Raw genomic sequence first — 15,299 nt, forward strand, 5'->3', positions numbered from 1 at the left:
ATACATGGCGTAACAAACGTCTCTCTTCGCTCTCTTGCACTAGCCTCGCCGAGGAACCTTTTATAACACTGTTTGGTTGGTTGTGTGTGTATAACGATCTAGAAAAAAGAAATACAATTGATTGTCAAAGGTCAGATGAAATAATTATGACTCATATTGATTATCTAGTCCTATCATGGCTATATGGCACATAGGACGTGGTTGATCATTTCCCTTCTCTCGTGACGTTATTACTATGCAACTAACATTTTTTCCTGAAAAACTACATTGCATATCGAAAAGTAATTGAACTTATTCTCAATCTTTAAATGTATTTGAGCTTCTCGGACAACTCGCTAGAACATTACACATCATACACAAATTGGACACTTACACAAAGTGGGCAAAACTCTTCAAATGGATAACCAGTATGAATTTGCCGTGTTAACTCATGTGTAACTCGGACTTATGAAGTTATGAATTATTTTCTCATGACCTCCTTCTAATTTAAACATCTCTCCATGGCTATCCCTAATCTTGACTCCTTACATATTCTAGACTTCTTGATTCGACTCAGCATATGAATTATGATCTAGACTACCAGCATGCAACCACATCGAGCATGCTTACGATGATTAGCTTGACCTTCTCCCCAGGACAACAAAGCGTACATTCCAGAGCGATCCAGTGGAGACGATATAGTGGACGGCATCGACGCTCCCTCTCTCGCTCTCCAACTCCAATTGCTTCCCCCTGCTTCTTCATTTTGGGCTCCATTCATCGGGCCGCACCACACTAATCAGGTTCATCACCAGCATACAACACTTGCCCTGTCTCTATATTGTAGGGTTCTTATACTAGAGCAAAAGAGAATCTAATCACTGACAACGTGATTCGAGTCTCTTCTCTTACCCACAAGAACAAATGTGCGACCGGTACCAAGCGATGGATGGGTAAATGTAGGTTCAAACTAGAGTGTAGGGGAGCAGCACGGACCTTGTGGAGGGAGCCCGCGGCTGCGATGCGGTGGCCCGCGACGTCGATCCCTCTCCTCCTCTCCAATGGCTTCGCTCTGTTCCTCCTATGCTTCATTGATGATTTTTACTCGGAAAAAAATAGTTTTTTTGCTATTTTTTTATGCTCTACAGGTGTCTTCGAAGGTGTTTGTTGGGTTGGCATAGATCGAGATTAGGATTTGTCACTCCGTTTATCAGAGAGGTATCGCTAGGATCTCTCGGTGTATAAGCCTTGCATCATTATGACTAATGAGTTAGTTGCGGGATGAAGTATTACGGAACGAGTAAAGAGACTTCGCTGGTAACGAGATTGAACTAGGTATGATGATACCGACAATCGAATCTCGGGCAAGTAACATACCGATGACAATGGGAACAACGTATGTTGTTATGTGGTTTGACCGATAAAGATCTTCGTAGAATATGTAGGAGCCAATATGAACATGCTTCCGATGATTAGCTATTGGTTATTGACCGGATATGTGTCTTGGTCATGTCTACATAGTTCTCGAACTCGTAGGGTCCGCACGCTTAACGTTCGATGACGATTTGTATTACGAGTTTATGTGTTTTGATGACCGAAGTTTGTTCGAAGTCCCAGATGAGATCACGAACATGCTGAGGAGTCTCGATATGGTCGAGACATAAAGATTCATATACTGGAAGGCTAAATTCGGACACTGGAATTGTTTGGGTCGTTTCGGATAAGTTTCGGAGTACCGGGGGTTACCGGAACCCCCTCCGGGAAGTTATTGGGCCTCATGGGCCTTAGTGGAGAAGAGAGATGGCCGGCCAGGAGGTGGAGTGTGCCCCCCTTGCCCCAATCCGATTTGGACAAGGGGAGGGGCGGCGCCCCGCTCTCTCCTCCTCCTTCTCCTTCCCCCCATCTCCTACTTGGAATAGGAAAGGGGGGGGGGGCGAATCCTACTAGGTTTGGAGTCCTAGTAGGACTCCCCTCCCCCTGGCGCGCCTCCCCTCTTGGCCGGCCTCCTCCTCCCCCTCCTTTATATACGTGGGGAGGGGGCCACCCTAGAACACACAAGTTGATCTTTTAGCCGTGTGTGGTGCCCCCCTCCACAGTTACACACCTCGGTCACATCGTCGTAGTGCTTAGACGAAGCCCTGCGCGGTCGCCACGTCGTCGTACTGAGGAAACTCTCCCTCGGCCTTAACTGGATCAAGAGTATGAGGGACGTCATTGAGCTGAACGTGTGCTGAATGCGGAGGTGCCGTACGTTTGGTACTTGATCGGTTGGATCGCGAAGGAGTTCGATTACATCAACCGCGCTATTGAAACGCTTCCGCTTTCGGTCTACGTGGGTACGCGGACACACTCTCCCCTCTCGTTGCTATGCATCACCTAGATAGATCTTGCGTGACCGTAGTAATTTTTTTGAAATTACTGCGTTCCCCAACATATATAGGGGAGGGCTTAGCCCAGGCCATCAAGCCAAGATAAAGGGGCAGCCTTGAGCTCATCTGCCATACAGAAAATGTCCTCTTTTAAGAGGAGGAATGACCAAGAACCTAGCAGGCTAGGGTTTACATTCCCGAAGATCATATAGAGCTTCAAATGGCCCAAGGAGCAGCCATGAAGGCTTCCATGAAGAAAATACGGTGCCTAATTTATGCAAAGTTAAGAGAACATACTTCCTCATCTTTTAGTTGCGCCGAATTATTTTGTGAGACCTGAAAAAACAATATGCCGAACCAAATTAACACACGCACACACACCTAATAGGTGCATTTGTAAAACTTGTCCGTTGATATGCAAATATGGAACCAGCGGAGCACTTGAAACCTGTATCTAAATGGACTTCACGTTCCAGGGCTGTACTGGCAGTGGTTTGAAAAGGCAGCCATGGGTACTATTGTAAGCTTCTTTCATCGATTGCAATTTGTAAATGTATTGGCCGTTACAAAAAACTGGTATTCTCAAAAATAAGTTTTCGCCCCGCTTTATAAATGAAGCCAACACTGTGTCCATACAACGAGTTCAAGTGCAACTAAAGAAAATAGTCTGGTAGGGCAATAGCATAAACACATCCAAAGAAAGCATAAGATAAATCGAGGAAACAAGAACACCAAGCCAGGGAGCCTGCTGCATGTAGAGGTGCAGAGCAGTAGCATGTAGGCTGTAGCACATCCAACATAAGCCCCAGACGGTTGCAGTCGCGCTATATAGACAACGGGTGCCGGTGCTGCCTCAAGGTTGAGGGCAGCGGCCTACGGGCCGCATTCTTAGGGATTGACGGTACACACCCACTCATCACGGTCCTGGAGCAGACAGGTTGAAGACCAGCACGGGCCTGTGGGGCCGCATTCTTAGGGATTGCATCCTAGGTTTTAGCAAACAGGTAGAAGCCATCCTTCCCGAGGTAATCTCCAAAGAGTAGTCGGCGTTTGTCCCAGGACGTATTATCACAGTTAATTTTATTGCAGCTTATGAGTGTTTGCATTATATGAAAACAAGGAGAGTGAAGGGCAATTGTTTCTGCACGCTCAAACTAGATATGATGAAGGCATATGACAGGTTGGAATGGTCGTATTTGAAGGAGGTCATGCTCAAGCTTGGAATCAGTCCTTGTTTCACAGAAACTGTCATGAGGTGTGTATCTTCAGTTTCCTTTTCGGAACTTTTTAATGGGGGTAGCTTGGATGAATTCAGGCCGTCACGCGGGCTCAGACAGGGAGATCCTATCTCCCCATACTTATTCCTTTTGGCGGCAGAGGGGTTATCTTGTTTGTTGAAGGCCCAAGGTGGAGTGAGGGGTATTTCTGTGACTGAATCAGCACCATCAGTGAACCACCTTGTATTTGCATATGATAGTTTGCTTTTCTTTGAAGCCAACAGTGCAAATGCAGTTCATGTGCGGGAAATTCTGAAAACATATTGTGATGCATCTGGTCAACGAATTAACACAGACAAATCATCAATATATTTTAGCAAGCAGGTCGCAGAGGGACTAAGAACTGAGATCAATAATGTTCTTAATGTTCAGAATGAATCGCTTTCGGAGAAGTATTTGGGCCTCCCGACTGATGTTGGGAAAATCTAAGGAAGGATGCTTCAGATATCTAAAAGATAGAATCTGGAAACATATACAGGGATGTATGGAAAATTGTCTTTCTTCCGAAGGTAAACATGTCTTGATTAAGTCTGTAGAACAGTCTATACCAACATATTCTATGGTATACCAACATACATATGATCGGTTCTACGAGAAATTCTATTTATATATATGCATAATGTGTACAATATGTAGTATCATAAAATACCAGCAAATGAAAAAGAATTAAATGGAAAAAACAAAATTAAAGGAAAAAGAAATCATAAACCCCAAACCCCCAACCGGTACTAAAGGTATCCAAGCCCTATGCGCGGGCTCGTGCCACGTGGTGGCCCTTTATTGGCAGTTCGTGTTGGACCGGGACTAAAGGGGGGACCTTTAGTCCCCACCCTTTAGTGCCGGTTACAGAACTGACACTAAAGGGCCTTACGAACCGGTGCTATAGCCCGGTTCTGCACTAGTGTGGATCTGCAACCATATCGGCATATGAACTATGTTGTACTCATCAGTTTTACTAAATCCGTCATAGGGAGACATCAATACATCCCAGTTCCTAAACAACCATGGCCCCTGATCCATCTTGCGTTCCCTATCTCCCAGGCAGGACGCTTGAGCGACGAACAGGTTGGGACCGACTGGACAGAATCGTACCGATTGCGTCGGGTTCCATGCCACGCGCATGTCCTTGTAGAACATAGATTTGCTGAAGGTTTTGTGTGTATGAACCCTAGCTAGGGCAAGCCATCTGACGCTATCGTTGATCTATGGATCTTCCACATCGATCTCCACGTCATTGAAATCCTCATCACTGAGATCCAATTGGTTGAAGATGTCATCTAGATCAGGTTTGGCGGCCGCCGCGCCGCCACCGCTAGTGCCCAAGTGCGCATCCGAGGGGGACACCTTCTCGTCAATGGCGAGGGAGGCCAGCCAGGGAGGTTGGAAACCTAGCCGGCCGGATAGGATGATGAAGACTCCGAGGCGATCGCGATCGCCCAGGAGGAGACAAACCCTAGCCGCGTCGGTAGGGGAAGGTTCCCACAGAGTTGCCTTCCTTGAAATACATCTACTTTGATGACAACAGGCTCTCTGGCCAGATCCCTCCCGAGATGCTACAACGTTCGCCCAGCCTTGGAGAAATATATCTATCTAGAAATGGTTTGACTGGCCAAATACCACCCCATCTATTCAATAATACCCCTTCCTTGAGGTTCATTACTTTTAGAACAATAGTTTATCAGGCCAGGTTCCCTCTGAGATGTTGTTGCATGTGCACAACCTAGAGTTGTTTGGTCTGGATACAAATTACTTGAGCAGTCATATACCACCGTATTTGTTCAATAGCACGCCGTCCTTGACGTTCATCAACTTTGGAAGCAATAGCCTATCAGGTCCCATACCACACAGCATTGCCTCCCTATCCAACCTTGAATTCTTGCAATTGTACGACAACCAGTTCTCCAGCCAAGTGCCACAAGTCATATACAACATGTCCATGCTACGGTTAATGCTATTATCAAACAACAACCTTACTATGATGATCACAAACAACCCAAGTTTCAGACTTTCCATGTTGCAAATTCTTGACCTCTCCAAAAACAAATTTAGCGGTACGATTCCAAACAACGAAAGTGTTAGCCTCCCAATGTTAACTTGACCTCCCTGAAAACACATTTAGCGCAAAAAATTCATCAGGGCTTGCATCATGTCGATACCTGGAAGTCAGGGTGGACGCCGCCAGCGGGCTTTTTGGCCCGCTCGTGGCCCGTACAGGACCGGACCGATCGGTCCAGGCTCGCTAGCAAACTTGGTCGGTCCGGATTGTAAAAGTAGGCCCGTCGGCACCTCGGTCCGGTCCGCATTTTAACCGAGACAATCGGTCGGACCGAGAACTGCCGCCGGCGACGTGGGCGCTGCGTCAAGGTGAGCATCCTGGGTCGCGTCAACCTGTCGAGCTTCGTTCGCCTATTCGATCTCTGCATCATAGCATGCACGGCGACTACACATACATGGTGTTCTAGTTCGCCGAGAACAGCCCGCTCCGCGAGTGGCTCCACGTCCATGGCAGCGAGGTGATCGGATGGATGACCCAGCACGTAGTTGGCAGCTGCACACGCACACACGGCGAGCGACGGCGCACACGCACGCACGACCACGATGTCAATTAAAAGTTGCTGTCGAAGTTTCAGAAACATTCAGTTTCACCAGGAGTAATTGTACTGTTAAAAGTTCAGTTTCGTCAGTTCGAAATTTCTTCACTTGGTGAAATAAGCGTTGCGACTTGGTCTTCGTTTGTTAGCGTAGCCCGTCGCTTTCATCGGGTAGAAGGATGGCACGATACTAAGAGCATCTCTAGCAGACCCGGCCGGTATATCGTCAACTCGCAAAAAACATTTACAGTTCGTGGAAAAACTGTTTTGCGGACGGGCACAGGCGCCGGCCGAGAAGACCCCGCATAGCGGAACATGGATATTCCGTTTTACAATTCCGCTATGCGGTGTCTAGTCTGCCGGCGCCCGCGCCGGCCCGCAAAACAGTTTGCAGTTTTATCTGAATTTGACACATATGCACATATTCGGAATTATTAATTTGCAATATAAGAAAAAAAAATGTCAATATTACAATACAACAATCATCCAAATTACAATAATTTCTCAAATCACCAAAGCAAACTAAATAATTCAATGCAAAACTTGTCCCGAATACAAATCACACATTAATTAAATGAAAATGAATGGCAAAATAGAATGTGTTACTGCTCCGGATAGCTGCTGAGATTTTTTGATATGCACTAATCCCTTCAAGCCCGCGGCATTTCTTCTTTGTTTAAAATTCCTACAATTGGCCTCGCAAGTCTGAAATATTTTTACAAAAAGGGATCGGCGCATTTGATACCTTCTCCGGAAGAGGTGCGGCGGATATGTTGGGTTGTCCGCGAAGTAGTCTTGCATCAACATCTCGCTCCCGAGATGGCGCTTTCTAGGAATGCAAAAACGGCGTACGGTGAATTCTCGCCGTCTCTTTGGGTTCTCATCTTCGTGCTCCTTCACGGCGAGGGCGATCACCAACGTCTACTGCCGATAGTTGACAAGCAGCGTCTCAACATCTGAGTCGTCCGAGTCGGACGAATCCTTGAGCAAAAACTTCTTGCACGGGCTCAATTCCATCTAAATTCACAAAATACGCACGCCGCGTTAACCAACTATGCATACTGCTCGGCAGAAGCACAAGTACAAGTACTCACCGGCGGCTCGGGGCGGCGGCTCTGCGGCAGTGGATCCCGAGGTGGCGACGGCGACTAGGGGTGGCTCGGGGCGGTGCATCCCGGGCGGCGACGGTGACTAGGGGCGGCTTAGATCAGCGGTTCTGGGGAGCCGGTGAAGCGGCTCGGTGGAAGAGGGTAGGGGAGCCCCCGCGGCGCGATTCCGCCCGCAGATTTGGCCGGAATCCCCGGTGGCGGACGGGCGGAACCAATGGCGGGCGGCGGCAGAAGCGGGTGGGGAAAGGGCGCGGGCTGAAATGTCCCTCCCACCAACTGCTTTCCTGTGATACGGGGCACCGTCGGGGCGAAGCGGAAACCTGCGTTTTGACGGGATGGGGATGGGATTATACCACGCCCTCAAAAAAATTGATGGGTCGGACGCGCTTGCGGGATCTGGTCGGGCAACATTTTACGTGCAGCCCATATTTTGACGGTTATTTTGCTGGTCGGGGCATTATACGGGGTGTGCTAGAGATGCTCTAAAACGATCCTAACGACGTTGCAGGGCAGCGGGCAAGGAACGCTGGGATGGCTGAAACAGCAAGAAACAATTAAGGTGTCATCCCACGACTATCTTCACGTCAAAATTGATCCGGTAATCACGGCAGGGCCAGCACAAACAAAATGGCGGGCTCATGCACGCGCTAAAATACTTGCATGTAACGGAAAATCTGCAGGAACAAACATGAGCAGCTAACAGATGGCTGGCGCCACCGCGTCTCGTCGCTGCCATGTGTGAACCGTCGCCGATCTCGACCATGCACTTGTATTCACCATGTCCAGGAGCTCGCTGGAGTCGTCTGTCGCCACTGCAGTGGTCAGCACCTCGCCGCGCCATGGGCGGTCCTCTCGGTCCGGCCCGAGCTTTACCTCCGCCGGTCCGGTGCATGAAAAGGGGACCGCCACGCTGCTCGGTCCGGTCCACCGGCGGCCGGTCCAAACGGCGGCTCGGTCAAGGACCGGACCGGTCTGGACCGTGTCCACCCTGACCTGGAAGTACAGTTTTTGGAGGACAACTCTTTGGAAGATGTTGTGCCAATAAGGTTAGCTGAACCGCGCGCATCACCTCAGAAATGTTTCACTGGGTGCAAACAACCTTGTTGTTGGCTCGATCCCAGCCGTACTTAGCAATCTCACTAGCCTTACTCCGCTAGACCTTTCTGTCTGTAGTCTTCAAGGAGACATTCCACCAGAATTTGGATTGATGCAAAAACTCTCATTTCTACATCATGGAGATAATCAACTTACTGGTGCAGTCCCAGCTTCCCTCGGGAATTTATCCAGGTTGTCTCTCCTATCTTTGGAAGTAAATAAATTATCCGGCTCTGTATCGCCAACACTTGGGAACATCGCAACTTTGGAACTACAAAAGAACAATTTAGAGGGAAATACGGATTTCTTGTTGGCTCTTTCTAATTGCAGAATTCTCCAGTGGAATAACATCGGAGTATATTGTTTCGAGGGTGCCCTTTCTGACCATCTGGGAAACCTCACTCCAAGATTTAGCACTTTTATTGCAGGCAACAACAAGTTAATAGGTGGACTTCCAACAACAATTTCAAACTTAAGTAGCCTTGATTTTGTACATCTTTCTAATAACATGCTCAACCAGCCAATCCTAGAATCCATCAGTACATTGAAAAATCTCATTTGGCTTGACCTCTCTGGGAATGTTGTGTTAGGCACTATTCCAGCAGAAATTGGCATGCTTGCAAGTCTAGAAAGGTTGTTTCTCCAGAGAAACAAATTACTTGGTTCCATACCAAGCAGCTTCGGTAATCATAGTAGATTAGGGAAATTGACTTTATCCAATAACCAATTAAGTTTGATGGTACCCACCAGCCTCTTCCACCTTGACAACCTTATTGGACTCAATCTTTCTTACAATTCTTTTGTGGGTGCACTGCCGGAGGATGTTTCTGGGCTAGAACAAACATACCAAATGGGACAACTCAACATGCTAACCCACCTAAATATATCACACAACTCCTTCGGAGGTCCGATAGGAAATTCAATTCAAAAGCTAACTAGCTTAACGTCATTAGACCTCTGCTTCAACAACCTCTCAGGCACTATTCCTATGTTCCTTGCAAATTTACCGACTTGATTACACTGAATCTATCATTCAATAAGCTAGAAGCGCAAATACCAGACGGAGGTATTTTCTCAAACCTCCTGTTGCAATCTTTGGTTGGGAATGTTGGGCTATGTGGCTCTCCACGCCTAGGATTTTCTCCGTGTCTTGAGAAGTCCCATTCAAGTAACAGACACTTGCTTAAATTTCTACTCCCAGTTCCCATGGTAGCTTGCAGTATTGCAATTTTCTTATGGCTATAGATCAGAAAGAATCAAAAGAATATGGGTGAGGAAAAAACTTATGGAAAAAACTTCTGATGATCCATCAGCTCATCCGGGCCACAAATAATTTCAGTGAAGATAATATGTTGGACAAATGAGTGGTTTGGTTGTCGCCATAAAAGTGCTTGAAAAGCAGCTGGAGCAAGCCTAGAGAATCTTTAATGTTGAGTGTCATGTGCTTCGCATGATGCGACATCGCAACCTGATACGAATACTCAACACATGTTTCAACCTAGACACCAGAGCACTTGTGCTTCAATAATACATGCCAAATGGAAGTTTAGAGATGCTACTACACCAGTCTCACAATATAATGCCCTTGGGGTTCCTTGAGAAGATCGACATTCTGCTCGATGTGTCGATGGCAATGGAGTACCTGCACTTTGAGCACTATGAGGTGATACTGCACTGCGATTTGCAACCTAGCAACATGTTGTTTGATGTGGGCAGGATTGCTCATGTGGCGGACTTCGGGATTGCAAGGTTGCTTCTAGGTGATGACAACTCCATGATATGTTCGAGTACGGCTGGAACAGATGGTTATATACTTATATGGCATCAGGTACTTAAATAGAATCTATTATACCATTGACTATTTGCGACTGAACATACAGGCTCTCATCTTTATTTGTTTGTTCCATGTTTCTTGTGCACAGTATGGCTCATATGGAAAGGCATCACGAACAGGAAAAGACCCACGTGTTCAGCTCGGGATCATGCTCCTTGAAGTATTCACCAGGAAAAGACCCACCGATGCTATGTTCGGGCAAGAACTAACCCTTAGGCAGTGGGTCCACTACATTTCCTGTAGAACTTCTCAATGTCGTTGACAATCAGCTGCTTCAGGGCTCCTCTTCTCCTAGTTACAACCTTGTTGAAGAATTTCTTGTGCCGATATTCCAGTTGGGATTGCTCTGCTCTAGCGATTCGCCTGATCAGAGTATGACGACGAGAGATGCGGTGGTGAGGTTGAAGAAAATAGAGTACACCAAACAACCAGCAACAACAATATCACCTATAAGTGCAGCGTAGGAATTCATTCCTTGCTACGACTCTTCCTCTTCCTACGCTGGGGCTCTTTCCATGGACGGCTGTAGCAGATCCCAGACGATGCCACTCGGGGTGGAGGACATGGATAATCCAGTGCCGATGGAAGCATGAACTAGCTTAATTAGCTCCATCGACTAGTAAGGCTTAAATTCCTCCATTGTAGGATAATATGTTGGCGGCAGCAGCCAGCGCACCACCATGCCACCCGATGTTGCTGCTTCACACTTTCTACACTTCATTTTCTGAACCAACTGCAATTCAGAAACTAGTGTTATTGCTAACCATTCGATAAAATTCAAATACTAACCTTTGGATAAAAAGTCAAAAGGCTTCACTCCAGTATTCAACGGAAACGTAAGGTTGTACTATGTTTTATGATATCATACTTTATCACATTTCTAAAACTAAGGGAACATGCATACTGATTAATGAGAAAAAAACAGAGAGCATGTTACTTAGAGCAAACATGTATCAAATTTATCCTACCACGAAGGAATTTAAGCTAAGAATCAATGGATCTGATTAATATAGTTTTGTATGCTTCAATTGGCACTAGCCTCTCGGGGTCCTCCTCCGTGACGAACATTATCTGGGCTTTGGTTGAGGACTTGAAGCACACATGGAAAGACACGAAGAGGAAGAGACGTACTTAATTACTTGTTTCAGGTTATATTGCTCAATAATGTCAAAGCTCTTCTTGAACTCAGCCTGCTCCTCCATATCCTTTGAAGGATTTCCATGGTCACCACAGACAAGCAGAAAGTTTTTTTTCAAATGGAACACCGTGATTCGATATTTAAACTGGCTCAGCCAAGATGCAGGCCCTACGAACGAGTACATCTTCAGGAAGGTCCTCTGGCCACATCTAGGAGGCCGCCTGATGAGAGGCACGAAAGGCCACAATAGCGTGCCCTAACTTATTACAAGCCCTGGGGCGAAACTGAACGAACAAACCTTAAAATTGAGACGAGTGAATCTCAGATTTGAAGGGCCTTAATCAAGGTTTGACAGTCCGACTCGATCTCCACATCCACCATACCCGAGTGTGACACATGCTGTCGCTTCCGCCTGCAAAGCACTAGCAACATGGCACATGCAACCTACTCAGGTGCCTCTCACATATTCAGCCTGGTTGCGAATCACGAAGCCCCATCACCATTGCCCTCTGCTGCAGACAACTACAAGGTTAACAAGCTACTGCAAGTGAGGGTTCTGGCCATATTCAATCAGACAAGTCATGTTCTTGGCACTGTGCATACTGGCCATCAAGAAGATGACTGAATTATCCCTGTCCTTGAGGACAAACGTGCAGAAGGTATTATGGTCAGATTAAGAAGATGATACCAGTGCTGCTATGATTGAATATCATCAAGGCTGAATCTCACCAACTTGGCGACACAAAGCCATGTTGTGTTGGACCAGGAAACTAAAAGAACACGCGATAATTGAGGTAGTCGCTAGCTACACCATTCATTCGTTACAAATCTTCTATATATCCCCCCGGCTCAAATTTCCAATACATCCTATTCCCTGCTAGATTATGTTATGTGCCCGCCCATGCAATTCACACTGCTCGTCATTGTTGCTCTCATCCCACACTTTGTTATTCACCTCCTAACAACTTATGTGATCCTATGACATGGGAAAGAAGCTAGTTATTTATAGGAGGTGAGCTCCTGCAAAAGAAGAGAGCAAGTGATCAATATTGTGTGGGCCCAATATATCATCATTGCTTCACAAATGTCACATGCCCAGTGTTGTGATCGTTTAATTCTACCACAAGTTGTGTAACTGTCGAATCTATATAATTCATGGCATACATAAGCACAAGCAACCCTAAGAAGCATGTTGCTCGCAAGTCATGACAAAGAAGCCATTCCGAACGCAAGCTATTATATAAACAGGAATTATAGTCTGATGATGTGTGTCTACGATCTCGTAGGAACTGCGTGTATATACATTGCACAACAAGAGAGTGTTTCAATCCATTTTGGTCATCTTCCCTCCGTATGTGGATTAGTTACCTTGATCTCCTAAACTTATCTTCATCGAGAAGTAGCTTTGATGAGGATATTTAGCATGCTAGGCCCTGCTTAAGTGCAAACTTCATATGTGCCTTGTGATCCGAAGGCGAAACTGGAGGGCTAATCCCCTCAAGGGAAGGTATTTTTCTTTTCCTGATTGGTGTGTATGTGCGAGGCTCAACCGCAAAATAGCAATCATGCTCGACAATTGCATTTGAGGCTCCATTCCTGATGGGGTCAATTTGCAAGCGGTCATACCATAGACTGATGGATCTTTGACGATAAAGGGTTCCCCCCGCTTTATATAAAGCAAACGTACTATACAACCAGCCAGCCGGGGCCGCGACACAGAAAAGCCCAAAATGAAAGACAAGAAGAAAAAAAAAGAAATAAATGCCGACACCAGCACATCAACGGAGAAAGGATGCCCTTCAGGAAGGACCGACGACGCCTTCAGGCATCACCGCGTCGATGCCGGGCAAGCCGACAGGGATTTCTCCTGATCCACCATCACCACCACCGCAGGCACTTCGAAATGCACCACTCCATCAGCCGCCCACCAGCTTGTGCCACCACGGTAACCGGACAACCCTCGCCGCCTCACTGGAGCTGCCAACACGAGACCTAGAGAGGGAAAGGCGACACCGGCCACGGGAGCGAGCACAACTTGACCGGAAGGAGGGACATCCTCCACCGCCGCAGCGAAGCCGACCGGACGCGGCGACGAGGACTTGCCGGGCCCCGACGGCCTGGCCGGGTCCACGTGGACCCGGACAGTCCTGCCACCACGCTGTAGCTCACCAATCGACGAAGTCCTCACCGCCTGCAAGCCGCCGCCACCTTTCCACCACCAGGAAGCGCCGCCGCCGGACGCCGAGCCACCGGGCCGCCCCAACCCAGATGTGGTCCAAATGGGCCCAGATCATGGCTGGACGGGCGCCGCCAGCCACCAGCGCCACCACGCCGCCCCACGGCCAATGGCCGCACCATCGCGTCGAGAGCACCGTGGCACGCAGCAGCACCATCGCCGGGCCACACCAACGCCGGCCGAAGCACACCGTCGCCGGCCACCACCGCCCGAGCAGGGGAGACCACGCGCGGGGAAGAGCTGGCCTGCTATCGCCAGCACCACGCGGGCAGGGCCCGGCGGCATCTACCGGCGGCGGCGGGGCAGGGACGGACGAGCGGGAGCACGGAGGGGAGTCGGGGATGAGGTCCCCCGGTTGCCTCGCTCGGGGAGGCGACGTGGGGGTTACGAAGGAGGGAGGGGGCAGGGAGGGGTAGAGATGGAGGAGGGGGAGCGGGGGAGAGGGCAAGCGGCGGCGGGGGCCAGCCGCGACGCGCTGCTGGGGAGCCGCCGGCGGCACGGGGAAACCCTAGGGGAGCCGCTGGCAGCACGGGGAAACCCTAGGGGAGCCGCGCCCGCGCCTCAAGCCCGCGCCCTCAACATCGTATTGTGATGTGTCCACCCACTGATAGATCTTTTGACAAAATGATGGATGGCAGTAAGGGTATTTGTACAATCCGAGGACATGAAGAAACTTAACTGGTTTATTACACTTCTACCAGGAGTTGTGTAGCTGTCGACATCTATATTATTCATTGCATATATATGTACAAGCAACCCTAAGAAGCATGTTGCTCGCAAATCATGACAAAGAAGCCATTCCGAACTCAAGCTATTATATAAACATGAATTATAGTATGATCAAGTGTGTCTATGATCCCATAGGAATTGCGTGTATATACATTGCACAACAAGAGTTTGTTTCAATCCAATTTGGTTATTTTCCCTCCGTATGCGGATTAGTTACCTTGATCTCCAAAATTTATCTTCATCGAGAAGTAGCTTTGATGAGGATATTTAGCATGCTAGGGGCCTGCTTAAGTGCAAACTTCATATGTGGCTTGAGATCCCTAGGCGAATCTGGAGGGCTAATCGCCTCAAGGGAAGGTATTTTTCTTTTCATGATTGGTGTGTATGTGCCAGGCTCAACCTGGAAACTGCAATCATGCTCGACAATTGCATTTGAGGCTCCATTCTTGATGGGGTAAATTTGCAAGCGGTCATACCAAAGACTCACAGAACTTTAGACAAAATGGTGCACGGCAGTAAGGATATTTGTACATCCCAGCACATGAAGAAAGTTAACTGGTTTATATGATTGGTCGATTGGGCTATTGGAAGAGAAATGAACAACTAGTAATTGTATTAGGTAATAGAGGTTACATAGCTCAGAGGTAGTTGTCAAGTGTCAAAACCGGCGAATCTCGGGTAGGGGGTCCCGAGTTATAGATCTTGGATCAATGGGGAACAAAGAACATCCAAGAAAGATGACACGCCAATCGGTGAACCAATTGACACACACCACATTTTCCTCCGTCTCGACTCACTCCTACTACTAAATCAAACTAGTATACCAATTACTCGACCTTGCATCTTAAAAGAGCAGCGCTTAGGAAGAAATCCAAAGCATTCTCAAATCTCAATCTTTACAGGAATCGAAACCACCATTTTTTCGGCCAGGAGATGGCCAGA

The 15,299-nt window shown here is 47.7% G+C and overlaps 1 pseudogene; it reads left to right on the forward strand.

Annotated features, from left to right (window-relative positions):
- The first annotated feature begins 2,806 nt into the window (after positions 1-2,806).
- On the forward strand, positions 2,807-10,718 carry LOC119284229 (annotated as a pseudogene).
- The last annotated feature ends 4,581 nt before the right edge of the window (positions 10,719-15,299 follow it).

Source organism: Triticum dicoccoides, chromosome 4A, assembly GCF_002162155.2.
Source record: "Triticum dicoccoides isolate Atlit2015 ecotype Zavitan chromosome 4A, WEW_v2.0, whole genome shotgun sequence".
Taxonomy (NCBI): Eukaryota; Viridiplantae; Streptophyta; class Magnoliopsida; order Poales; family Poaceae; genus Triticum; species Triticum dicoccoides.